The sequence below is a fragment of the Plodia interpunctella genome, chromosome 18, assembly GCF_027563975.2.
Source record: "Plodia interpunctella isolate USDA-ARS_2022_Savannah chromosome 18, ilPloInte3.2, whole genome shotgun sequence".
Taxonomy (NCBI): domain Eukaryota; kingdom Metazoa; phylum Arthropoda; class Insecta; order Lepidoptera; family Pyralidae; genus Plodia; species Plodia interpunctella.
In genome coordinates this window covers 2,852,437-2,872,579 of record NC_071311.1, presented here as the reverse complement: position 1 = coordinate 2,872,579, position 20,143 = coordinate 2,852,437, and the positions used below count along the sequence as shown (strand labels likewise).

General features: G+C 37.2%; 1 protein-coding gene across 4 annotated transcripts in view; it reads right to left on the bottom strand.

Annotated features, from left to right (window-relative positions):
* LOC128677843 (zinc finger protein 608-like) overlaps window positions 1-19,227 on the bottom strand; it is an 87,416-nt gene extending 68,189 nt beyond the window's left edge. For 2 of the 4 annotated variants that reach the window (XM_053758989.2, XM_053758987.2), the window contains exon 1: window positions 18,866-19,227. The gene's annotated coding sequence lies outside the window, so the exon portion shown is untranslated. The remainder of the gene's footprint in view (window positions 1-18,865) is intronic. The other 2 variants (XM_053758985.1, XM_053758988.1) reach the window with 1 other exon arrangement.
* Window positions 19,228-20,143: the final 916 nt, after the last annotated feature.

Genomic DNA, 20,143 nt, shown 5'->3' with positions numbered 1-20,143 from the left:
TTGTGCAACACAATTTTACTTCGTGTTTTGAAATACCTTCGGCTATTGTTACGCTGATCGCGTATTATATTACGGCCGCGTCGATGTTATTCATCGGATCGTGTGATTGTTTATTTAAACCCATTCTATTTCGATCCTTGCTATCCTTTGTATATTTTTTAGTTATGTATTTGGCGTTGCGAGGCACACGTTGTTAATCATTGGAGCGACAGCAATTTGTATCCGATAACCACAACTGCAACGCGAGACCATACTCGATCGGCCCACTCGCTGCAAAGTGATTGATGGCGCGGTGTCAATTTCGTGTTATCGCTGACACCCCGATGCCGCGACTGCTCGATGAGATTGTTGCATAAATTTACACTCGAGATAAGGTTACGAGCCTTGGTTAATAACTTTATACGACGTTACGCTGTCGAGCCGCGGGAATTAGTAGCTGTTCTTTCTTCTCAATTCTTTTGTTCTCGGCGGAACGATGAAACTTCCCTGATTTAATGTCTTTGTTTTTGTTATTTATTAAAACAAATTTAGTTCATTTCGGCGTGTGTTGACTTTGATCATTTCTCATGAGTGTTTATGCTAATTTTATTTATAGAGATAATGTTTCATTATAAATCACGATCGGTGTTCAAATAAATACGTTATCTGAATAAATAATGTGAACGCGTGGGTTAAAACATTAAACGAACAAAAGCAAACAGATTAGTATCACACTTTACGTCGAAATTCAATAACACGCAACTTGACACGCCTTTTGCATAAAGATCAATTCTGAGTATAATTTTACATCGCGTATTTACTTTCTTAATAAATTGTCGTCGGCATTTCTAAATTGGTTGTTCACGAGAATAACCGTTAGCGATGAAGTGAGGCGTGTGACGAATTATGAACGCCCCAAACAATTCGGACAATACAGAGAACAGCTTTCTACGACCCTCCCGCAGTCGGCGCTCCCCACAAACCGTTTTTAACACTCAATACATTTATTTTCCGTGAAAACCCCGTTATAAAGTTGCCAAAACATTTCGGTCTAGATAAAAGCAGCACAAATTCGATCACTGATTTGTTTAGAAGAAAAATTGGAAGTTTAAATATAGTTATTTTAATATAGGGTATGATTTTATTTTTCATTGCAATTTCTTTCTCTGTGTGTTAGTAATATTGAAATAAATTTTCAATGTTTGTCTGTCACAATCTCGTCTTTGTTAGACAGCAAACAATATTTAAGTATAAATAATAATAATAACAACAACAGTCCACGTTGCTATATTACCCAATTGTCCTCTTGACGATAAAATGTATACTTATTTTTAGATTTTGGGCATCAAAAGGAAAAAAGGAGGCCTCATTGTTGTAGAATAGCGAAAAAGTAATCTTGCCTTTTATATAGACAACTATAGTAAACGGGCATGTTTCCCACCTGATGGGAAGCGGTCACCTCTGCCTAAGGACGCCTGCAACACCAAAGATATCGCGATCACACGCGAGTTGCCGAACCTGAACCACAAGAGTAGAGGGAGTCCTGAGTATATATATATATATATATATTGCTTCTTAGAGCCAAGCCCCATTGCTTAGTCGCGTTCCGTCGTTTTGTCGTGCGTCGACAGACAGCACTGAACAACGCAGAAATTATGTATTCACATACATAATTTCTGAATTCTGATCTAAATGCACAATAAAGTCAGTCATAGCGTCATTGTCGGAGCGATGTCGTACTGCGTCGTCGCAACAGAACTTGACTGAGCAATGGGGCATGCCTCTTAAAAGAATTGCTATCTACATTGAATGTGGCTATATTCACTTCGGCATTCAAAATTGACAAAATAAATACTAAAGAGCTAAAGTCAGAGATGGACTTTTTGGGACCAATCTTGGAAAATATTGGGATTAAACCCATCTATAGAAGCTAAATTTAAATAGTCACTAACATTATGAAAGTTTTAAAATAAAGAAACTTCAGCGAAAGGGGCAACTCATAAATACTTCTTATGCAAAAACTAGACAATCTCCCGAAGTGTCGAGGAGTCAGCAAACTCAAGGAGGCGTTTACGAACATACATACCGATATTGCTTTTTAGATATTTCATATTCATACATATTACATTAGGATACTCCCGGAGTCCCGCTCACATGAGTAAGTCAAATCATATCAATGTGGGACTCGATAAAACCCTCTATAATGGCGGGGCAAACGACGACATCGGAAGGGATTCACATTTTTTGTTTGTTTGTTTCACTTTTATTTATAACTAGCTTATGCCCGCGGTATCCTATATCCTTCTCCGTACTTCAAACTATATGTATGCAAAATTTCAATAAGATTGGTTGAGTAGATAGAGCGTGGAGAGGTAACAAACTAACTTTCACATTTATACTATTAGTTATGACTAGCTTTGCCCCGGGGCTTCGCTCCCGTGGGAATTTCGGGATAAAAAATACACTATGTGTTATTCCAGGTTATGTTCCACCCGTGTACCAAATTTCATAACAATCGGTCCAGTAGGTAATGCGTGAAGAGGTAACAAACAAACTTTCGCATTCATATAACATTAGTAGGATAAAATATTAAATATACATGGCTGTTCAAACAGCAGACTAAACCCACGCGTAGGGATTCATTTTAAATATTTTGCGTTTTTCTTTGTTGTTATATTCTCTATAGTAGTAGTACTTCTATTTTCTATAGTATAAATAATATATTAATTATTATGATTATTAACGAATTATTTCCTTTATTATATAAATCATTGCTATATATTCCACACCCTCATCATAACAATAGCTCAGCTCGTTTGTACAGTAGCCACTTTTTTAATTTTAACTCAAGGTTTTTTAAATAAAGAATTCGAATATTAAATATTTATTTATTGTCTATGCAAGTTCCTGTTTTCATAACATTCTTTATACATAGGTAGGGAATTAAGGGTGAACTACACCAGTCAACTTTAACGTTGATTTTAACCAGCCTGGCGATAACGTTAAAACATAAAGGCGGACTTTGGGTTTTTTGCGCACGTCAAAGTTGACGGTACAATCCGCATTTAGTAAATTTGCATTTAATAGGTCCAGTAGATTAAGAATTCAGGGCTAATTTGATGTGGCAGACAAACGGACACTACAGGAGTGAGCCTATAAATAATCTGTTTCTCAATTAGTGGATATTTACTTATAAACTAGTAGTGAATCCATACTAATAAAATATTATAAATGCGAAAGTTTGTCACGATTTCTCAATTAAACCGCTGGGCCGATTTTGATGAAATTCGGAATAGATATAAATAATGACCCTAGGTCAAACATAACATAGTCACTATGCACCTATTTTGTTTCAAAATGAACCCTTAATAATAAATAAAAATAATAATGAACGTGATTTCCTTTGCTCAATTTAAAGTGTATGTGTACATCATGACACGTTATATTAACGCTGATAGAAGCAGTGGACATTGTGGACAATCACACAGGACCGTATAACAAAACAAAATGAAAAAATTTGGAGATCGAAATCGAATCCCCGGAATAAATATGTAATCATAAAACAAACTAAGAAACATAAAATCAAATGCAATTAACCTACTAAAACACACAGCAATAAAGTTTTAAACAACTCCCGTAGTCGGTTCTCGAAGCGCAATCTAACACCTAAGAAAATTCACATTTTCATTTTTTATATGAGGAAAATGTCAGCATCAACTCGGCTCACCCACGCGAGCGCTACAAACGATATTATTAAGCCAAATCGTTCTCTTTAGTTTTATGATCGCCTTGTACTCCTACCATATAGATGCGATGGCGGATAACAATTGAAATATCACCCAGATAAAGTGAAATACGGTACGCCTCCGGCATTAAAATCTTACAAGATTAGATTATCATATCACCTACTGAAATATCTGATTTCGTGTGTTTAGCAGATAGTAAAATAAGTATTGTAATTATTGCTTTTTTATCTGTTGAGCTTCATGGCACTGATATGTAAATGACGAACCCACATAACTATGTTGTTTGTCAGAGAGTACACAATGGCCATTCTCGTTACAAGTTTACTAACGATCGAGGTTAACTTTCAAGCGGATAATGTATTCAATAGACGTGTGCAAGTTAGAAATGGTAAAAGTCGTAAGTAATTATCTGCGAGATGACCATTGTGAGTCCGTCATATGTCGGTGGAGCCGGGCTGAGGATCGTGGCACGTCCGATTGCGAACAAAACCAATTTGTGTCCGCACGAAGTGGCTTTGTACGTGCGCTGCGTCCTAGGTGTTTATTAGCGAATGTTTCTGCTGTGTCGATCCCACATACCCACATGTTTACAGTATAGCCACAGGTCCGATCCGCACGACCCTCTGAGGTCATCTAATATCGTTCCACTAATCTTTCTCCACTCACAAGAGCTCCCACGGCCACACGGGTACAATCTAATTATTCAGTCTTAATGCCGCCAAAAACCTCAGCGCTGCATAAAATTTAACTAGCCAAAAACAGTATTTCGATTAGGCATGCAGTTATGAATACTTGGATAGTTGGAAACAAAGTAACATTGGCGGAAATCCAACGTCATTTACAATTCTGATTTAGTGTACTGCATGGGCAATTTAAAAAGTTATTCGGTGTTCTGCGGTTAACTATACCTATTTTATTTGTCTAACTGGTGAATAAATTGTTTGAGAGCTCTTTTCATTTGACAAACGTTCTTTGGAAGATGTAATAAATGCAAACATTATGAGTCAACGCAGCTCGAATAAAAATGTCCGTCCACCCGACAATGTTTGTAGAAGTGAGCAGCTGCTATTGGCTGCCATCCAAATCATGCTCATCACAATCACGCAACACGCAGACATCATTTAACAACAAATTTACCGTCTCATAGAAAATGCCACTGCCGACAATTTGCTATTTGCATGGAGGTAATGCGACATTTGTCACGATAAAAATTGTGAAACGTTCCGCTCTTATTTTCGCGCATGTCAGATTAGAGAAGCATGTGGAGAATTTTGCAGCTCACAAAATTTTATCGCTACTCGTTTGCCGATTGATAAAATATCGCAAATAAAATAAGCCAACAAGCAGTCCCGGCAGTTTTGATAAATATCCTTTCAGCGCTTTTCCATTATTCGGAGGGAGACAAATGTCCCGCCGGTTTGCTCGGCTCGCATCACGGCATTCCCTCATTAAAATGTCCCCCGGGCGACTGTCGTCCCCTGGCTCTCGGACTGTCGACGATTCGATACGATAATCGATTTTATTGCCGATCGCAATAAAATTTGCGATAAGTACGTTTTATGTTTTGTTTTTGTCAAATATTCCTCGTTGCGAATCAATCACTGTTTTGTTTAAAACTTGTTACAATCTTTGCAAAGATGTGTTCTATTACTTTAAGCATAAATTCTAGTATAAACGATTACGGAATAGTGAGTACGGTATCGATACCAGAGTTGTGTGAAGTGGAACCAATTCGACCACGATTGTGTTGTGGCACTCGATTAAAATAGAAGTTAGTTTACGTACAAAAGGCTGTTGATCTGGATGTTATTTTCAAAAGTTCTCATTTCATATTTGCAGAATCAGTGGTGATATTTGTGCTGGTTTGTTCAAAGAACATTACTGTAAATATTTTAATAGCTTGTCCGGATGGAATGAGCGTGTGGGACGAACAAAAGACTCTTTGAATGTAGCAAATAAACAAAACGACCAAGCAATAATATCTGAATTTATGCTAATAGTGATGTAATTTGCAGTCTATTGATTTCTTGTTCATCCTTTAGTAATATAATTACCCAAAACGTCGAAATTAACAAACATGGGCTCTAATTTACTAAATTAATGACTAACATTATAATCCGTTACACATAAATTGGAGATTATAATTAGCTATGATAGATTAAAATTAGCTATTATAGAATATAGTTAAAAGCGCGCCAATAGAATTAAGATACAATTACGCCAATACAAATTTGATTGAATGGAGGGCGCAGCGAGGTAGTTGTCTGGTGCTACAGGCGAGTGTACTAGCATGCGAGTTCACTGGTTGCAGTCACAACTCGTCCCAGCACTCGCTCGCACCGCACCACGCTCCTGTAATTTGATTTGGAGTGGCGCGGGGAGGGCGGGGGGAAGCGAGATCGATACCGGGCGGGAGGGGGCGCTCGGAGGGTGCCGGCGGCGGGGTGCGGGTCGAGGGGATACCACCGCTGTTGTTATGGAAACCGTAGCTACCCTCGCGCCTCCAGATTTTGTCGGTTGTCCCAGTAAATTAAACAAAGAGGATCACCGATATTATTTTCAGGTGTTTCGGGACTTAATGGATCTCATTTCGCCGAGGAAACTTTAATATTTAACAGTTATACGAGCTACCGTAATATTTCCAGAGGAAAGTAATGGTTTACAATTGATAAATATTTATTTGAACTCGTAAAATGAACAGAAGATAGAAAGTAAACATTTACCTAATAAGTTATGCCTTAATGTTCGAAAATTGGCAAATGCGATTCAAAGAATTTAAACAAACGAGCCAAGGCCGTAAAATAGTTTCCACTGTTAGCGAGCGTTCTCTAATTTGAAACTAACGACATGAGACATCAGACCAAAAATGAAATAAAACGCTCATAACAGTATTGGTTTTATAACATGTTAATTAAATCCGATCTAGACCGTTGTTACAAATTAACGAGACCGCAAAAACATTTTATGTTTTTTACATATCACCTCATACTTAAAGATTTGCATAAATATTTTTCTGCTACATATTCAATTCATTGAAACTGAGAACACTAAGTATCTAGACTTAAATAAAATATGACGAAACTGATGTGATTTTTTAAAGATTTAATTGTACAATACATTTACAATGTACAGTTTCAAAAACAACTCTTTTATATGGATGATGTTATTGCATACAGAATTTTCCGAAAGAATTTACAAAAATAACTATATCAGAAATATCTAAGCATAAAATTGGTAAGTATTGCTAAAACAATAAAACGTTTTAGACAAATACAGAGATCCGTTGAGGATTAAAACAGTAGAGTAACTGCGGCGGGAATACAGCGGTTTCTGTGTTAAATTCAGAGTTTCCAGACAACTTGCTGAATTGGCCACTGTGCCAAAGTTTTATTTACTTCTATACTGCACAAATACTCTCCACGTATTCCAGATATTCTAGCAAATTTTTGGACATGTAGGAAGTGGTTCTGAATATAACAATCATGTTCCTCGTAGTTCCAAGAGTGCGTGTTAATTAATAACATACAACAGGCTTCTTAAAATGTCTTCTACACTGAACATAAATTAATATTATTTATATGTTTTCTTTTTTACAAACAATCCCATCTCAAAAGGTCCCCATAACCCCAACCCCGTTGGATGGTCAAAGAAGTCCTTTGGTTGGATCAAATATGAACTGGAATGTTGATCACATTTACTCAAAATAATGCGTCGACCCAATTCGTTGATGAAATCTTTTATTTCCTTACCCCAAACCCATGTGGTCTCTAAAGCTTTATTTTCAAAATTACTATATTTATCGTATTTTAGTCTAGCAGCTATTCAATTTATTAGATAGAAGGCAATATCTTATTCACTGACTGGTTGGAAGGTATTTTCCCTCCATTATCTCCGCGAATTTGCGAAACCCCTATTATCTCGTTAAACCAAAGTCGACAGCGCAGCGTCTAGATCTAATAAATACCTTTCTACATGAACTCCATTACCACAACTAATATTTATTTCGGAAAAGAATTTGTTGTTTTGTTTGATTTTATTGAGACTAAGTACTTGTGATGTGGAACATTTTTATAGTTATTTATAAAAGAATGAGGAAAATTATTTGGGGCTAAATAGCCCCGCCGCTCTGCTCTTAGTTTCTTAGATTGTGAGTTGTGAGATCTCATAAGATACTTTTTAATAATATTCAAATACAAGATTGTATACATTTAAAATCTTTTCATTTAAGATATAACTGTTTATTCAGATAACTTCGATCCTAAAGGTTAGTAATATAACAATTTCACTTAAAATATGACGCGAGCAGCAAAATTAATGACAGACTATCAATAACACACGAATCGGTCGCGATAATCACTGTTATTAATACGTTACGCATAGGAGACACGATACAATCACTAATGCGCATGCCTAAGATTACAATTTTAGCTTCTGCCTCAGTTCGTGTTCGTACACATTCTATTTTTATAAGTTTTGGATCTTCACGTACAGCATAGGTGACACACAGGAAACAGGTAGGTTTAATATCAATAGTTAAAGTAGGTCTTTAAAATTACAAAGTGCCTAAATAACCCATATTCCCTTGGAATGTATACTCTCGTACCTACATTATTTTCATTAATTCCCAATTTTATAATTTATGTTATTCATACACATATGAATACTTCAATGTTAAAGGAAATGCTAACATGATATGCAAAATCCATTTGCCACAGAGATGAAACATGAAAGGCAATATACAAGTGCCGTTCCTTTGGGATAAAGAGACCAACAATTTACATGGCTTTCACAGGCGGCCGTTAAGAAAATGTTCAAAGAGTACTAATGAATGCTACGGAGCTTTTGTGTAGGCCTAATGACATGTTTTAAATAGTGTGGTAACGGCCGGAGGCTTTCAGCTACATGCAATTCAATAGGCACATTTAAATTGCCTAGTCCAGGAGATAAGCAGACATGAAAGGGCGGGCGATGATGCTAATATACCGCACTTAAGTTGGCCTGCGGCACCTCGCGGCGCGTCCCGCCAAACTGGTTCCAGCGTCGACCTTCGCACTATCTCGCTCCTGCGCGCTCATGTGCCCCTGGTAGAACCGATCACTATGTCTGATTACATTTCGATTAATATCGATTATCGAGAAGCTTTTTTCCACATAATCATGTTTTCAACAAGTACGATAATAACGTCGAGGTTTCTTAATCCGATTACTCAAATACGCCAAGGAGATTTGGCCAGATCTCAGTGGAAGTCGAGTAAAGTGCCTAGATAAACAAGAAACAAATCCAAAGTAAATTGCGAGGGTGGAGGTATATTTTCAAGTTGAGATACAGACGCTAATTTATAGTTTTAGGAGAACGTAAATACGAATCGTGACTCTAGGATAAAAATTAAATGTAAAAGATACAGCATAATGAAACCTCTGTAAAATAAAACAGTTGTTTAATGACCAGGGAAAAACAGACTAGCTCATGTACCTTTTACCAACCTTTAATATTTATTGAAACGTATTTATTTTATTGAATTGAATATCTAGATTTTTAGGTTAAAAAAAGGTAACATGAAAATGGCTATACAAATCAATTCTAGAATGATTAATAGATGGTTTCCAAGTAAGCCGTGGGGTTTCTACAGATTCGACGCGACGACGAATTGTTGTAAAAAATGTAATTTAGAAATGTCGGACTACAAATGAACCCAATTTTATCGTGGTCGTTGACAATAGTAATTTGTTGCAGTAGAAATCATCGTGCAGCGTGGTGATTAAATCCATCCCCGCCCGACGCCATTAAGCTTTCGAACATGGAAATGGCATGGCAATTCATGGTATGGTAATGAAAGAGGCGTCTCTCACTGCAAATGGAGGGGTTATCCGTGAGTCGCGACAGTATAATCGCGTGAAGTCTATAATTGGGCTTAATAAAGCGAGATGGCGTGTGGTCTGGAGCAGTGTTGACTCTTGTGTACAGCCGATTGCAATTGTACGATTTGTTTAATTGTTCAGAGGAGTTTGCTTCCAGTAGCAACTACTGTTTTACTGTCACTGTCGTATGATGCAATACATGTGCATAGCTACCTTACTCCTTTGTATGAGCCAACATTTCTTTTGCAGAGTTTGATGTCTAACTAAACATAGCTTTTCTTAACTAAGTTTTTTTCTTTTTTCTCCAAACAAAGAAATACTGGCCGCTTTGCAGATGTTAATAACTTGTTTCAGTATTTTTACTGAAAGAGCTCGTTTATTAAGATCTGGAATTGGAAAACTAAAGTTAAAGTGTTATGAAAACAGAATCTGTACAGACACGGCAGGCAGTATTATTATAATTGCTCATTCTAAATTATACAGTGGTAATGTCGCTTAGAATTTCTCCGGGGAAATGGGAAAACAAATGAGAGAGCTCTTATCTACGCATTACCCGGCACAGTGATTTACGAGCGCTACCTACTGGCAGCGTGAGTCCACACATGCAAACAACTCTACATTATACCAGTTTTCAATAGGGCTACTAATAGGACACTTGCCACTGACCATCAAGATACGTCATTTGTGGCCTAATGTCAGGATCACAGATATAAATATAAGAACATTATATTAATTATATATCTGTGGTCAGGATTAACTTATTTGAAAAATTCAAAAATGTTTGTATTTAAAATTGTGGTTATCAAACAATAGATACAGTTAATTTAGTAGGTGTATTGTAATTTACAATGAAGGCAGATTGTATGTTCCCATGGAAGATTACTGTTTTAGATTTAATTAAAATAGTAAACCATTGTATGAATCTCTTAACTCGTGTTTTAAAATAATGCCTTGATCAGATGAGGCGTTTTATTCTTACATTTTCTGTATCTGGCAACCCTAGGTCCATAAGCGAAAAGACATAACCCGGTTGAGAAACAGACGTGAATTGAGTGTTAAACACGCGGCCGACGTTGCATAAATGGCTGAACGTAAACAAGATCGCAGACCGATAGCTGTCTTCAGAGCCCAGGATCAAACACTAGTTGTTTGGCCACGAATCGACTGCGACAACAAAAACCTTTCAAACGCTACAACACGAATTAGCGTTGACAAATATTTGCTGTGAGAAACCGATGTCAACATTTTGTAGAGGCACGCTCAGATTGTGGGTTTAATGACAAAGTGGGCCCCGTCATTAGGGCGTAAATGCTAAGGTTGTTAGAGCGGTCATTCTCAGAACATCCTTTGTGTTATCTCGCTCGCCAGGATTTAATGGATGGAAAAAATATCACCTGCTCGCTGACTCATTTTACGTTTTGCCTTTAATTTCTACGAATCCATCTGTTTCCTAAATTTATTCAATAAAGTTGAAGTCTATGTCACTACATGATTAGTTAAAGTGGTAAACAATGATCTAATAAAGCTGCGGCTCGAAACGTCTCATTGAAAATTTTAAATCGGCCGTGGGCTGCGATCAAATGGAGCCCCATTACATTAGCATAGCGTTTAGTTTAAGAACACGTCTCGGCGAGCCACGGGCGCACAGCAAATTGCCAGTGGGCGGCGCGGCGTGATCTCGCGACCCCTCGATAAAATATTCCATCTATCGTGCTCCTCCGAACAGCACGGAATGATGAACTAACCTACAGTGACTTAAGTATCGTATAGCTTTTAAATTTAATCAAACCATTCCAGCAAAATTAAAAATGCCTATTGAAATCTGTCTGACTGTCTGGTAGAAATTCAGTCAAACAAAAGTTCATTTCGCACATAAAATGGGGTTAAGAAACAAGAGATTCGAATCGAAATTAAAATTAAACCACCCGGAAAACAGAAGGATATGAAAACTCCAACAAAAGGGACAAAGGAAAAAAATTCGAAAAGGAATACGGCTAAAGATAAAAGAACTAAAAAAGAAAACGTTTATGGAGCGGGCGGTCTGGTCGAGCGCCAGTGGCGGGTACCAGGCGAGCATACCTGCACTGTAGTGCTCAATTAAAAAGCCCCGAGACGAGATGTAATCAAGTGTGATTTTAATAGTGATGTTGATCGAGAAAAACGTGCTTGTCTGACTGACAGCAGAATACATGTATAATAACTGTGTTTTATTAACTAGAGAAACTTTCGTAATGTTGGAGTGTTCCAAAGACAGACGTCTATGAAATTGGAAACCGTTTACCGCTTGCAGCGTTTGAGATGTAGGAAGAACAAGTAGCATTTGCAAACAACTCCTAGCATTTCGCACTTCGGCATATGAAGATATGATTGAATTCCCTCTGGCCACTGCAAATCTATTCTTGAACGTGGCACAAAGAGCGAGGCAATAAGTACTGTGTACAATGAGTATTTCCACGAAAGGGAGCAACTAAGGTTCGTGTAGTGAGCACAAAGCAAATGTGTGTTGTAGTTTGTAGACCGCCCGCTGGGCCCCGCGGCGCTGGTATCGCCGAAAAAACAAATTCGAAGCCGGCACTAACGAGCCAATGTTTAAACATTCCATTCCAACAGTCGATTGCATTTATGTATTTTGAAAGGCAAACCATTACTGTAGTAATATACATGACTACTACGCTTCGTCCCGCGAATCAGCAATCAATTGTCCTTTTTTAACTTTCCATTATTGTCGTTCCACCTTTTACAAATGTAAATTGTGCTTGATACAGCGTGTAGATTACATTAAAACGCATGTTTTTGTTATGTAATAGACTCATAAAGGTCACGCTGTTTACAGACGTTTGGATTGACATTAGCGTGTATACCTCCTCTTCTCGAGTTAAAGGCTGTATCTATAATTCTCAGTTGTAATGTAACTGCGATCATTATACGTACGTGACACCGTAGAGCATGTATGACCTTACCTTTTGCTATTATGAAATGCATAATACTTTTGTCTTTTCCAATTTTGACATTGACTCATAATATCGATAGCTAACAAAGTAACATAAGTAAATCATCATTTACCTGAACAATGAAGCCCTAAAACTAATATGTGAACTAATGTAATGGCCTAAATTAAAAACTATGAGCAATGATTACAGCATAATGCGAATAGCGAATAAAATTCATTAGAACATTAATACTTATTACATTGCATTGAGGTAAAAGTGTCCCAAATATGTCTCAAATGATTCAATAGGATTCATCGGCTTTGGCAGTGTTTGTGTCTTACCGGTGCGGTGGACGCAACCGGTTCTTTTCAATGGAAGCCTGAAAACCAATTTGTCTTATACTCTTTGACCAATCGTAAATGTCAATCATATCTATTTAGGACAATTTATAATAATTGGATAGTTGTTTTAATGTTAGTATAAGCCTTGGGGTGGAGTGCTAACATTCACGTAGATAGCTAATATCATTTTTCTCTTTTGTTGTTGTAACACCAAACACGGTGTAGGCTTTTTGGGTCCATCATTTCACACAATTGTGATCAGTCTGAGTTAGGTCGCCTGGCAAATACAATAATTTATTCATTTATTTTATAAATATATTGACACTAGCGTATAAACATTTTCAGACAGGTGGTAAGTTCGTTTATTAAAAGTACCATGCTCACGATCTTGAAGCACGGTAGGTTTAAAACCTGTGATTTCACGACCCTACTTCAATAAATTTGATATGCTACAACTACTTATGTGGCTGAATTAAGTATGAAGAGTGAAGTTAGGCTGCACAAAGGCAAAATGCATACGGTATTGTTGAATGTAGTGATGGCTGCAGCCGGACAATGACTGCATTACGTAGTAGCCACTGCACTCATGTCTACCTGGTTACACTCGCCGTTAGCAAAATAGTTAGTTCTATTTTAGTAGCTTTTATTTAACTTGCAATGAACCTACTATATCCCTAAGTCTTGGGTGGAATCTTGCAACTTAAATTTGAAGCAGATATCTTCAATCGATTGAGCTGAAATTTTGTACATACGCTTAGTTTGGATGACAATGCATTATTTTGATAAGCATAACCTAATAGTGCTCCCAGGGACGGCTCCAGACGTGGGAACTCCTCATCGATTTACTGCTCATTGAATTAAATAATATCTCTCTGACAACAATAGAAACTTGTGTTAAAAATGTCATTTTTGTAAAAAAAAACTTATATTATTATTTAGAAATGCCACAGATAGGTTTTGATTTTTCTATGTATTCGTAAAAAACATGTAACACTCCATTAGTAACGTTAGAGCATTGTCAATGGAAGAAATAGACTATAACGAATCAAATCATACACTTTTATAAATATATAAAAAACAATAATTTATATGGAACTTGTACAACAGTGATGTCGAAGTGACGTTACTATAGTCACAGCTTTTTGACTCATTATAATGAGTCAATAAGCATTCCTAAATAGAATACTAGAAAATTATTTACTTTAACGAGAACGAAAAAATATTAAGTAATCAAGTTATTAAAAAATAATATCTAAATTGGCAGATATATATGAGGAGAAGCTAAATTGGCACACAGCTACGTGGGAGAGACGCAACTTTAGCACGACCCAACATCCGGAACTAAATACGGAGTTCTGAGAAAGCCATTGTTCTATGCGATATGCCATGTTGATCCGATCAATAGTGTGGGCAGTAAACATTATACTATTATAAATAACTAGCTTTTGCTTGCGGCTTCGCCCGCGGAAATTTCCCACGGGGACAGTTATTTTTCCGGGATGATTCTCCTATGTCCTTCTCCATACTACAAACAGCTTGGCTGTACATACATTTTGCAAACATAGCTAAGAACACTCTCAAGTTTCAGCCGTTTTGTTGCTATGATGGCACGGACAGACATACAGATACACGCATACGCTAAACTTATAACTCTTCTCCTTCTGTAGTCGGATTAAAAATATTAGTACGAGAGCTAAGCTCGACTAAGTTATTACTAGCTCACCTCACGGGGATAAAGCGCTTAAAAACGAGTTCATAAGTAATAGTTGGGAATATAATATTTATTGCATTGTTTCTATACGTGTCTACTGCTTAATATACCAAGGGTCATTAGCATCAGGTTTTATGCTTGTAGAAATAAGCCGTGTTTATTTATTAGTAGCAAAATCAATAAATTTTCACGTCACTCCACTCATATATGCTCTTTGACTCCTTCGCGTTGCAAAATTGCAGAAAATAGCATAAAATGCATATATTACAACTTAGATATTCAGCATAATAAATTTAGATGTGAATGTTAGTATATGCAATACTAGTTGCGCCCCGAGGCTACGCTCCCGTGAATTTTGGAATAAAAATTACCCTATGCGTTATTCAAGGTTATATTCTACCAAACCGTTACCAAATTTCATAATGATCCTAATTTTGCGTGAAAGAGTAACAAACATACATGTAGACACATACATCCTCACAAACTTTTAAGCACAATTACAAATAGCACTAGTAAGGATTCAAATGTCAGTTTTAGTGTCACTTAACTACTCATACTCAAATGTCAGTTTTAGTGTCACCTAACTACTCATACAATGTCCGTGGAGTCACACCCCTCTTAGCTTTGGTGCTCCACACCAACCGAATATCTTTGTTTACCACATTTTTCCGACACATCTTCAGTTGTTTACTTATCACTTTTGAGCACCACACGGCACTTCAAAAGCAGCCAAGAACACTTCAAACACTCGACTACACAATATGTAGTCACTCCAATGGACTTTGAACACGATAAAATATATTATTTACATCTCAATAAAATATAAATTCTATATAGTATATTATAAGAGGAATATCGTGTCGCGATGCTAATTGATAATTTAATTGCTTTTAGTCATGAAGATATTAAATTAAAGCAATGCTGAGATAAACTTTCATAATAATGAAAACAATTAGCATGAAGTACGTTGTTTATTAATATTCATGAGTAATTATGAATATCTTATGCACGTTATCACAGAACTAACTATTCTAGGTAATTACTAGCTCTTGGTCTATGTCTGGAATGCCAATCCATATACATTCTTCCAACTTACTTATAATTGTGAAAGTGTGTTTGTTTGTCCTTCTTTCACGTCAAAACTTGGTGGAGAGATGTGGTTATTTATGTGGAGATAGGTAGAGAGCTGGAGAAGTAACGAAGGTTACTTTCGCCGCGGGTGGATTTTCGGGCAACGCCTATGACTTATACATATTAACTTACGTAGTATATTCATGGCACGGGTGGTTGTTGCGGCGTTTTTACAATTTGTTTTAATATACTTGTACTTCTAGATGTATACATTCGTAGAATCTTGGAGCATGTCATGCTGCATTAAAACCTGAATAACATTTTACATTTAGATAGCATTTATAGAAACGTTGCTGGTGTGCTAAACAACATTTTTTATTTATTTATATTTAGACAGAATATAAAGGACTGGTATCTATGGATAACCTTATCGAATTGATAGGTAAAATGAAATACTGTACAGAATAATAAAATCATTGAATTTATGTTATATCCTTATACATATATTTTAGGGTACCTAATCCCCAAATGAGGATGTTATTTTTATTTTCTCCTTCTGGTATGTACGGAATTATGTTTCAAGATTTATATGTTCAAACAACAACGGTTCAAACAGTTAAACCCTATTTCGAGATTCGTTTGGCAAGACTTTTTAAGTCTAGAATGTCCATAAGGACATTCTAGATACAATTGAGATCGAATATGACAGGAATAAATCCACACTTCGTCATGTTTTGTCCTAAAACAGAATAGGATAGAAAGATACCGAAAACCACGCGAAGTGGAGAATGAAAATAGGGAAATCGGAGCACTCGCGCTCTTTAACCGAGAATGGAACCGGGAAATCGTCTAGATGAGAGAGAAAACGCATGATTTCTCAAGATATTCTTCTGCAATGTTAATTTATTTATTTATTCGCCCCAACGGTGATCGCAATAGCCGCCGCGTGTTGACACGGCGCGGCGCGCCGTCGATTCGGTCGGTTTATATTTCGGGCGTCGCGCCATTATCCCATTAGGGCAGGACATTACTCAGAACGCGGCTATTAGCCGGGACTCGACGCGACTCCCATCTAGGGCTCCAATTAGTTTTCACCGATTTATCTAATAATACTTATTCGTTGAGTTTCTATTTTATGTCACACTTATGTGACTGAATATACCTATGCGACAATGATCTATCTGTCTTTGGGAAACTAGCTACTAATACCGACTTGGTGTAAGTCCAAGACTATTATAAAAGTATATCTTATAGTAGCACTGTCACTGGACTAGAATATTGCAAATAAAAAGGTAGTGTATATTTTCTAGTCTGCTTGGTATTTTGTATGGTCAACGTTTGCAATAATTGCGCTATTGCTGCCATACAAATGTCAGCGGTAATGAAATATTAATGATTAGGTTTTGCTGCAGTTTGCAAGCCGCCCTTATACGGCCTTTTGCATTTTAGCAACTTCGATGTCGTGATTTATTTAAATACATTCAGCAGCTATAGGCACAATGTCCTTCTCATCTGAGAATTTTTCCCGAGACTTCCAGGTCTATATTCCTACTTTTTCCCCTCCACTTCGCATAAGGAATTTTTGACTTTGCTCCTTATGCCAGGCGAAATAGCCATACATTTATTCCCTGAGAAATTAGAGTGATAAAAAGGTGCATGCCATACAAGTTTGATCCCATACCTAATTACACCCTTGGCTTTTTCAGGCACAGCAATACAGCACGGTTCAAAGCTCCGCAGGAAAAATGAGTAGGTACGAACAAATAGGTAATTCGATTGTGATTGCATTTGGGTATAACTTTACGATGATGAATACCTATAATACCATACCAACAAGATTATTCTGAACTGCCGCTACCGAAAGAAGAAACGCAGAGAGAAACACATAATTAGGATTTCTCTTTCAAGTTAAAATAACTATCTCACTAATTGGTTTTTCTTGTTTCTAACCAGCAACACATTACACAATGTCTGTGTTACAACCTTAGGTTACAAGTTACAATATTTTTACATGTGTGTTCTATAGTTATTCTAGGTAGTTAGGTAGTTTGTTAGGTACCTAGGTAGATAGTGAAGATTGTTTTGTGGATTAGGTGCATCTGAGACGTGTGATGTAACGACAATGGATGGTGGGGCCTAAAGTAGTAACCATACTTATGTGTAGGTACGTAGGTAGGTACTTATACGAGTAGGATTCGAACCTGGAATATTTCAGTTCACAGCCGGGCGTCAGACCACCACCGATTCATATAGGACACTTAATTTGGTAGGTACTTATCCAAATAGAATGTATGTAACTATGACAGATACTTACATTTGGTCCAGTGCTTTATTCAATACTTAACTATAATGATAACGAATGCGTAGATATAAAGAACAATAGGTACGTGATTCTATAAATCAATTCCCAATTTTTTTGGGCATCCGATTTTTCTTTGTAATCAACGGTTTTATAATCTTTTCATGAACTCTATAACGTTGGAATATAGATCATTTCGCTATGGTGTGCATTGGCATCAAACATATTGGTAGGTACCCGTTTCGGTGATTCGTTCGTGCCATTTATTAGGTAGAATCTGTTACTGTTACCTATACATAAAATTGATAGTAGGTAAATCCTTCCTAGTCCTACGTGTATTTATGTAGCACCTAATTAATGTGTATATTTATACCTACTAATCTAGTATCTAGCATGTCGCAGCTAGCACGTTAAAATGGCCGTTTAATTAAATAGCTAGCCATCTTATCGAAATCAAAACCTAAATTTGTATTATTTATTATTTACAGGCAAACGCCTCCCTCCCCTCCATTATTTCCATTTGGTCCGATCCTTTCAATTAGATAGTATTAGGTACATCAGAAAAGGTGTTCCTTTATGCTTTCTTGTGCTTCATTGACAAACATTATACCTACATACATAGGTATCTGACGAACGACAAGGAACGTAGATACCTATACCCATCCTATACCTATAGTGTCAGCAAGGTTTTCCCAAGTATGAAAGTAGGTATACGTACCTTCTTACTTACCTACTTACTACCAATGTGCTACCAATAGAAAGAGTATTTGCCTCTATAGGTATTTAAACAGTCATAAACTCATAAAATTGGATAGGATGGGTATCGTATCACTCCCCGCGCAGTAGCTTGCTTCGCACCAAGGGCTTCCTCGCCGCCCGCCGACACCGGTCATCGCCACTCCACAAAAGATTATATCAAGTTCGACTTACCTACTGCCTGCACCAGCTTGTCTCCTCAAAAATCCACAGCTCTGTTTTCCAAAATACGATCGATACGCACCGGCCCTCAACACAGTAAAAGTAAATTACTTTTAATCACCATTCAGCACATAAACGAAACCGACCCGTTTAACAACAGTATTCGTTGTTGGCACACAATTTCACTCGTCCGAGAACACTACACTGTCAATATATGAAATCCTGCCGAATGCTAGTCAATCTTAGGGTTGTTATGTGGAGTATAAACAAATAACACTGGTGATTTCACATTAAAAACACGAGCGTAGCAACGTCACAACACATCACGTCAGCGCCGATCGGAGTCGGCGGGCGACCACGGAACTTGGGCGAAGCGAGCGACGTGTCCCTCGGCTGGCCGGCGAGGTGCGAGAGTGAGCAAGGCGACTATATTACAAACCGTCAAGAGCGAAAAGGATGTGAGAGTTTTTACGATGCAGCGGGAGGAATAAAAATACGAGAAGGGCTTTGAGTTCAGTTCGCATACAAGGCACAATCGGCGTCGTAACGCACTGCTGCTATCTTGGATTGATCCACGTTGAATAGATAACGATTGTATACGTTTGGCGGCATGGTCGCTCATTCATTAAATAATAGCAGTTAATTAAAGCGAAAGGTCATTGTCATTTCATTCGTCAGGCTACGATGAACCCATCGTGTTGGGACTGCTATACTATGCTACCATCCTATATACCTATTATACCACCTGTCCGTTGTTTTGTTACACGCCCTGCTTGGTCTTGTAGCCTGCCTATACTTACTTGCAAGCTAAGCCTGTGACGGCTAAACTCCGATATCGGCTACAGCTAGGTGCAGCTGGTCTCAGTTGACTAGAGCAATAGGTATACAGGGTTACAGGTATCAAACGCAAAACCTCCTAAAAACTACTTGGGTATATCAAAACAAGCAACTTTTATTCAACGACTTCTTGTGATTCATAGTTTATTTTCATATATAAAAAAAGCAATCTAATAGCCAAGCAACACGAGACAGTACAGACAGAAGCGTTATGTAGCGGAATCGAACATAGAGATTAATCTCAGCATAGAGGTAACGTTTACGTAAATTATTAAGTTTAGACAAGTCATAGAACAAAAGATGTTAGTCTCTGTGTACCTTATGCGCTTTTGGAAGGTTATGCGTTAAATACGAGTAACCCTGTATAGATGTCTGGTTTATTTATTATAATAATTTATATTAAAGTATTATACATTGTAAAACTAAATCATAACTATAAAATATGAACTTTAT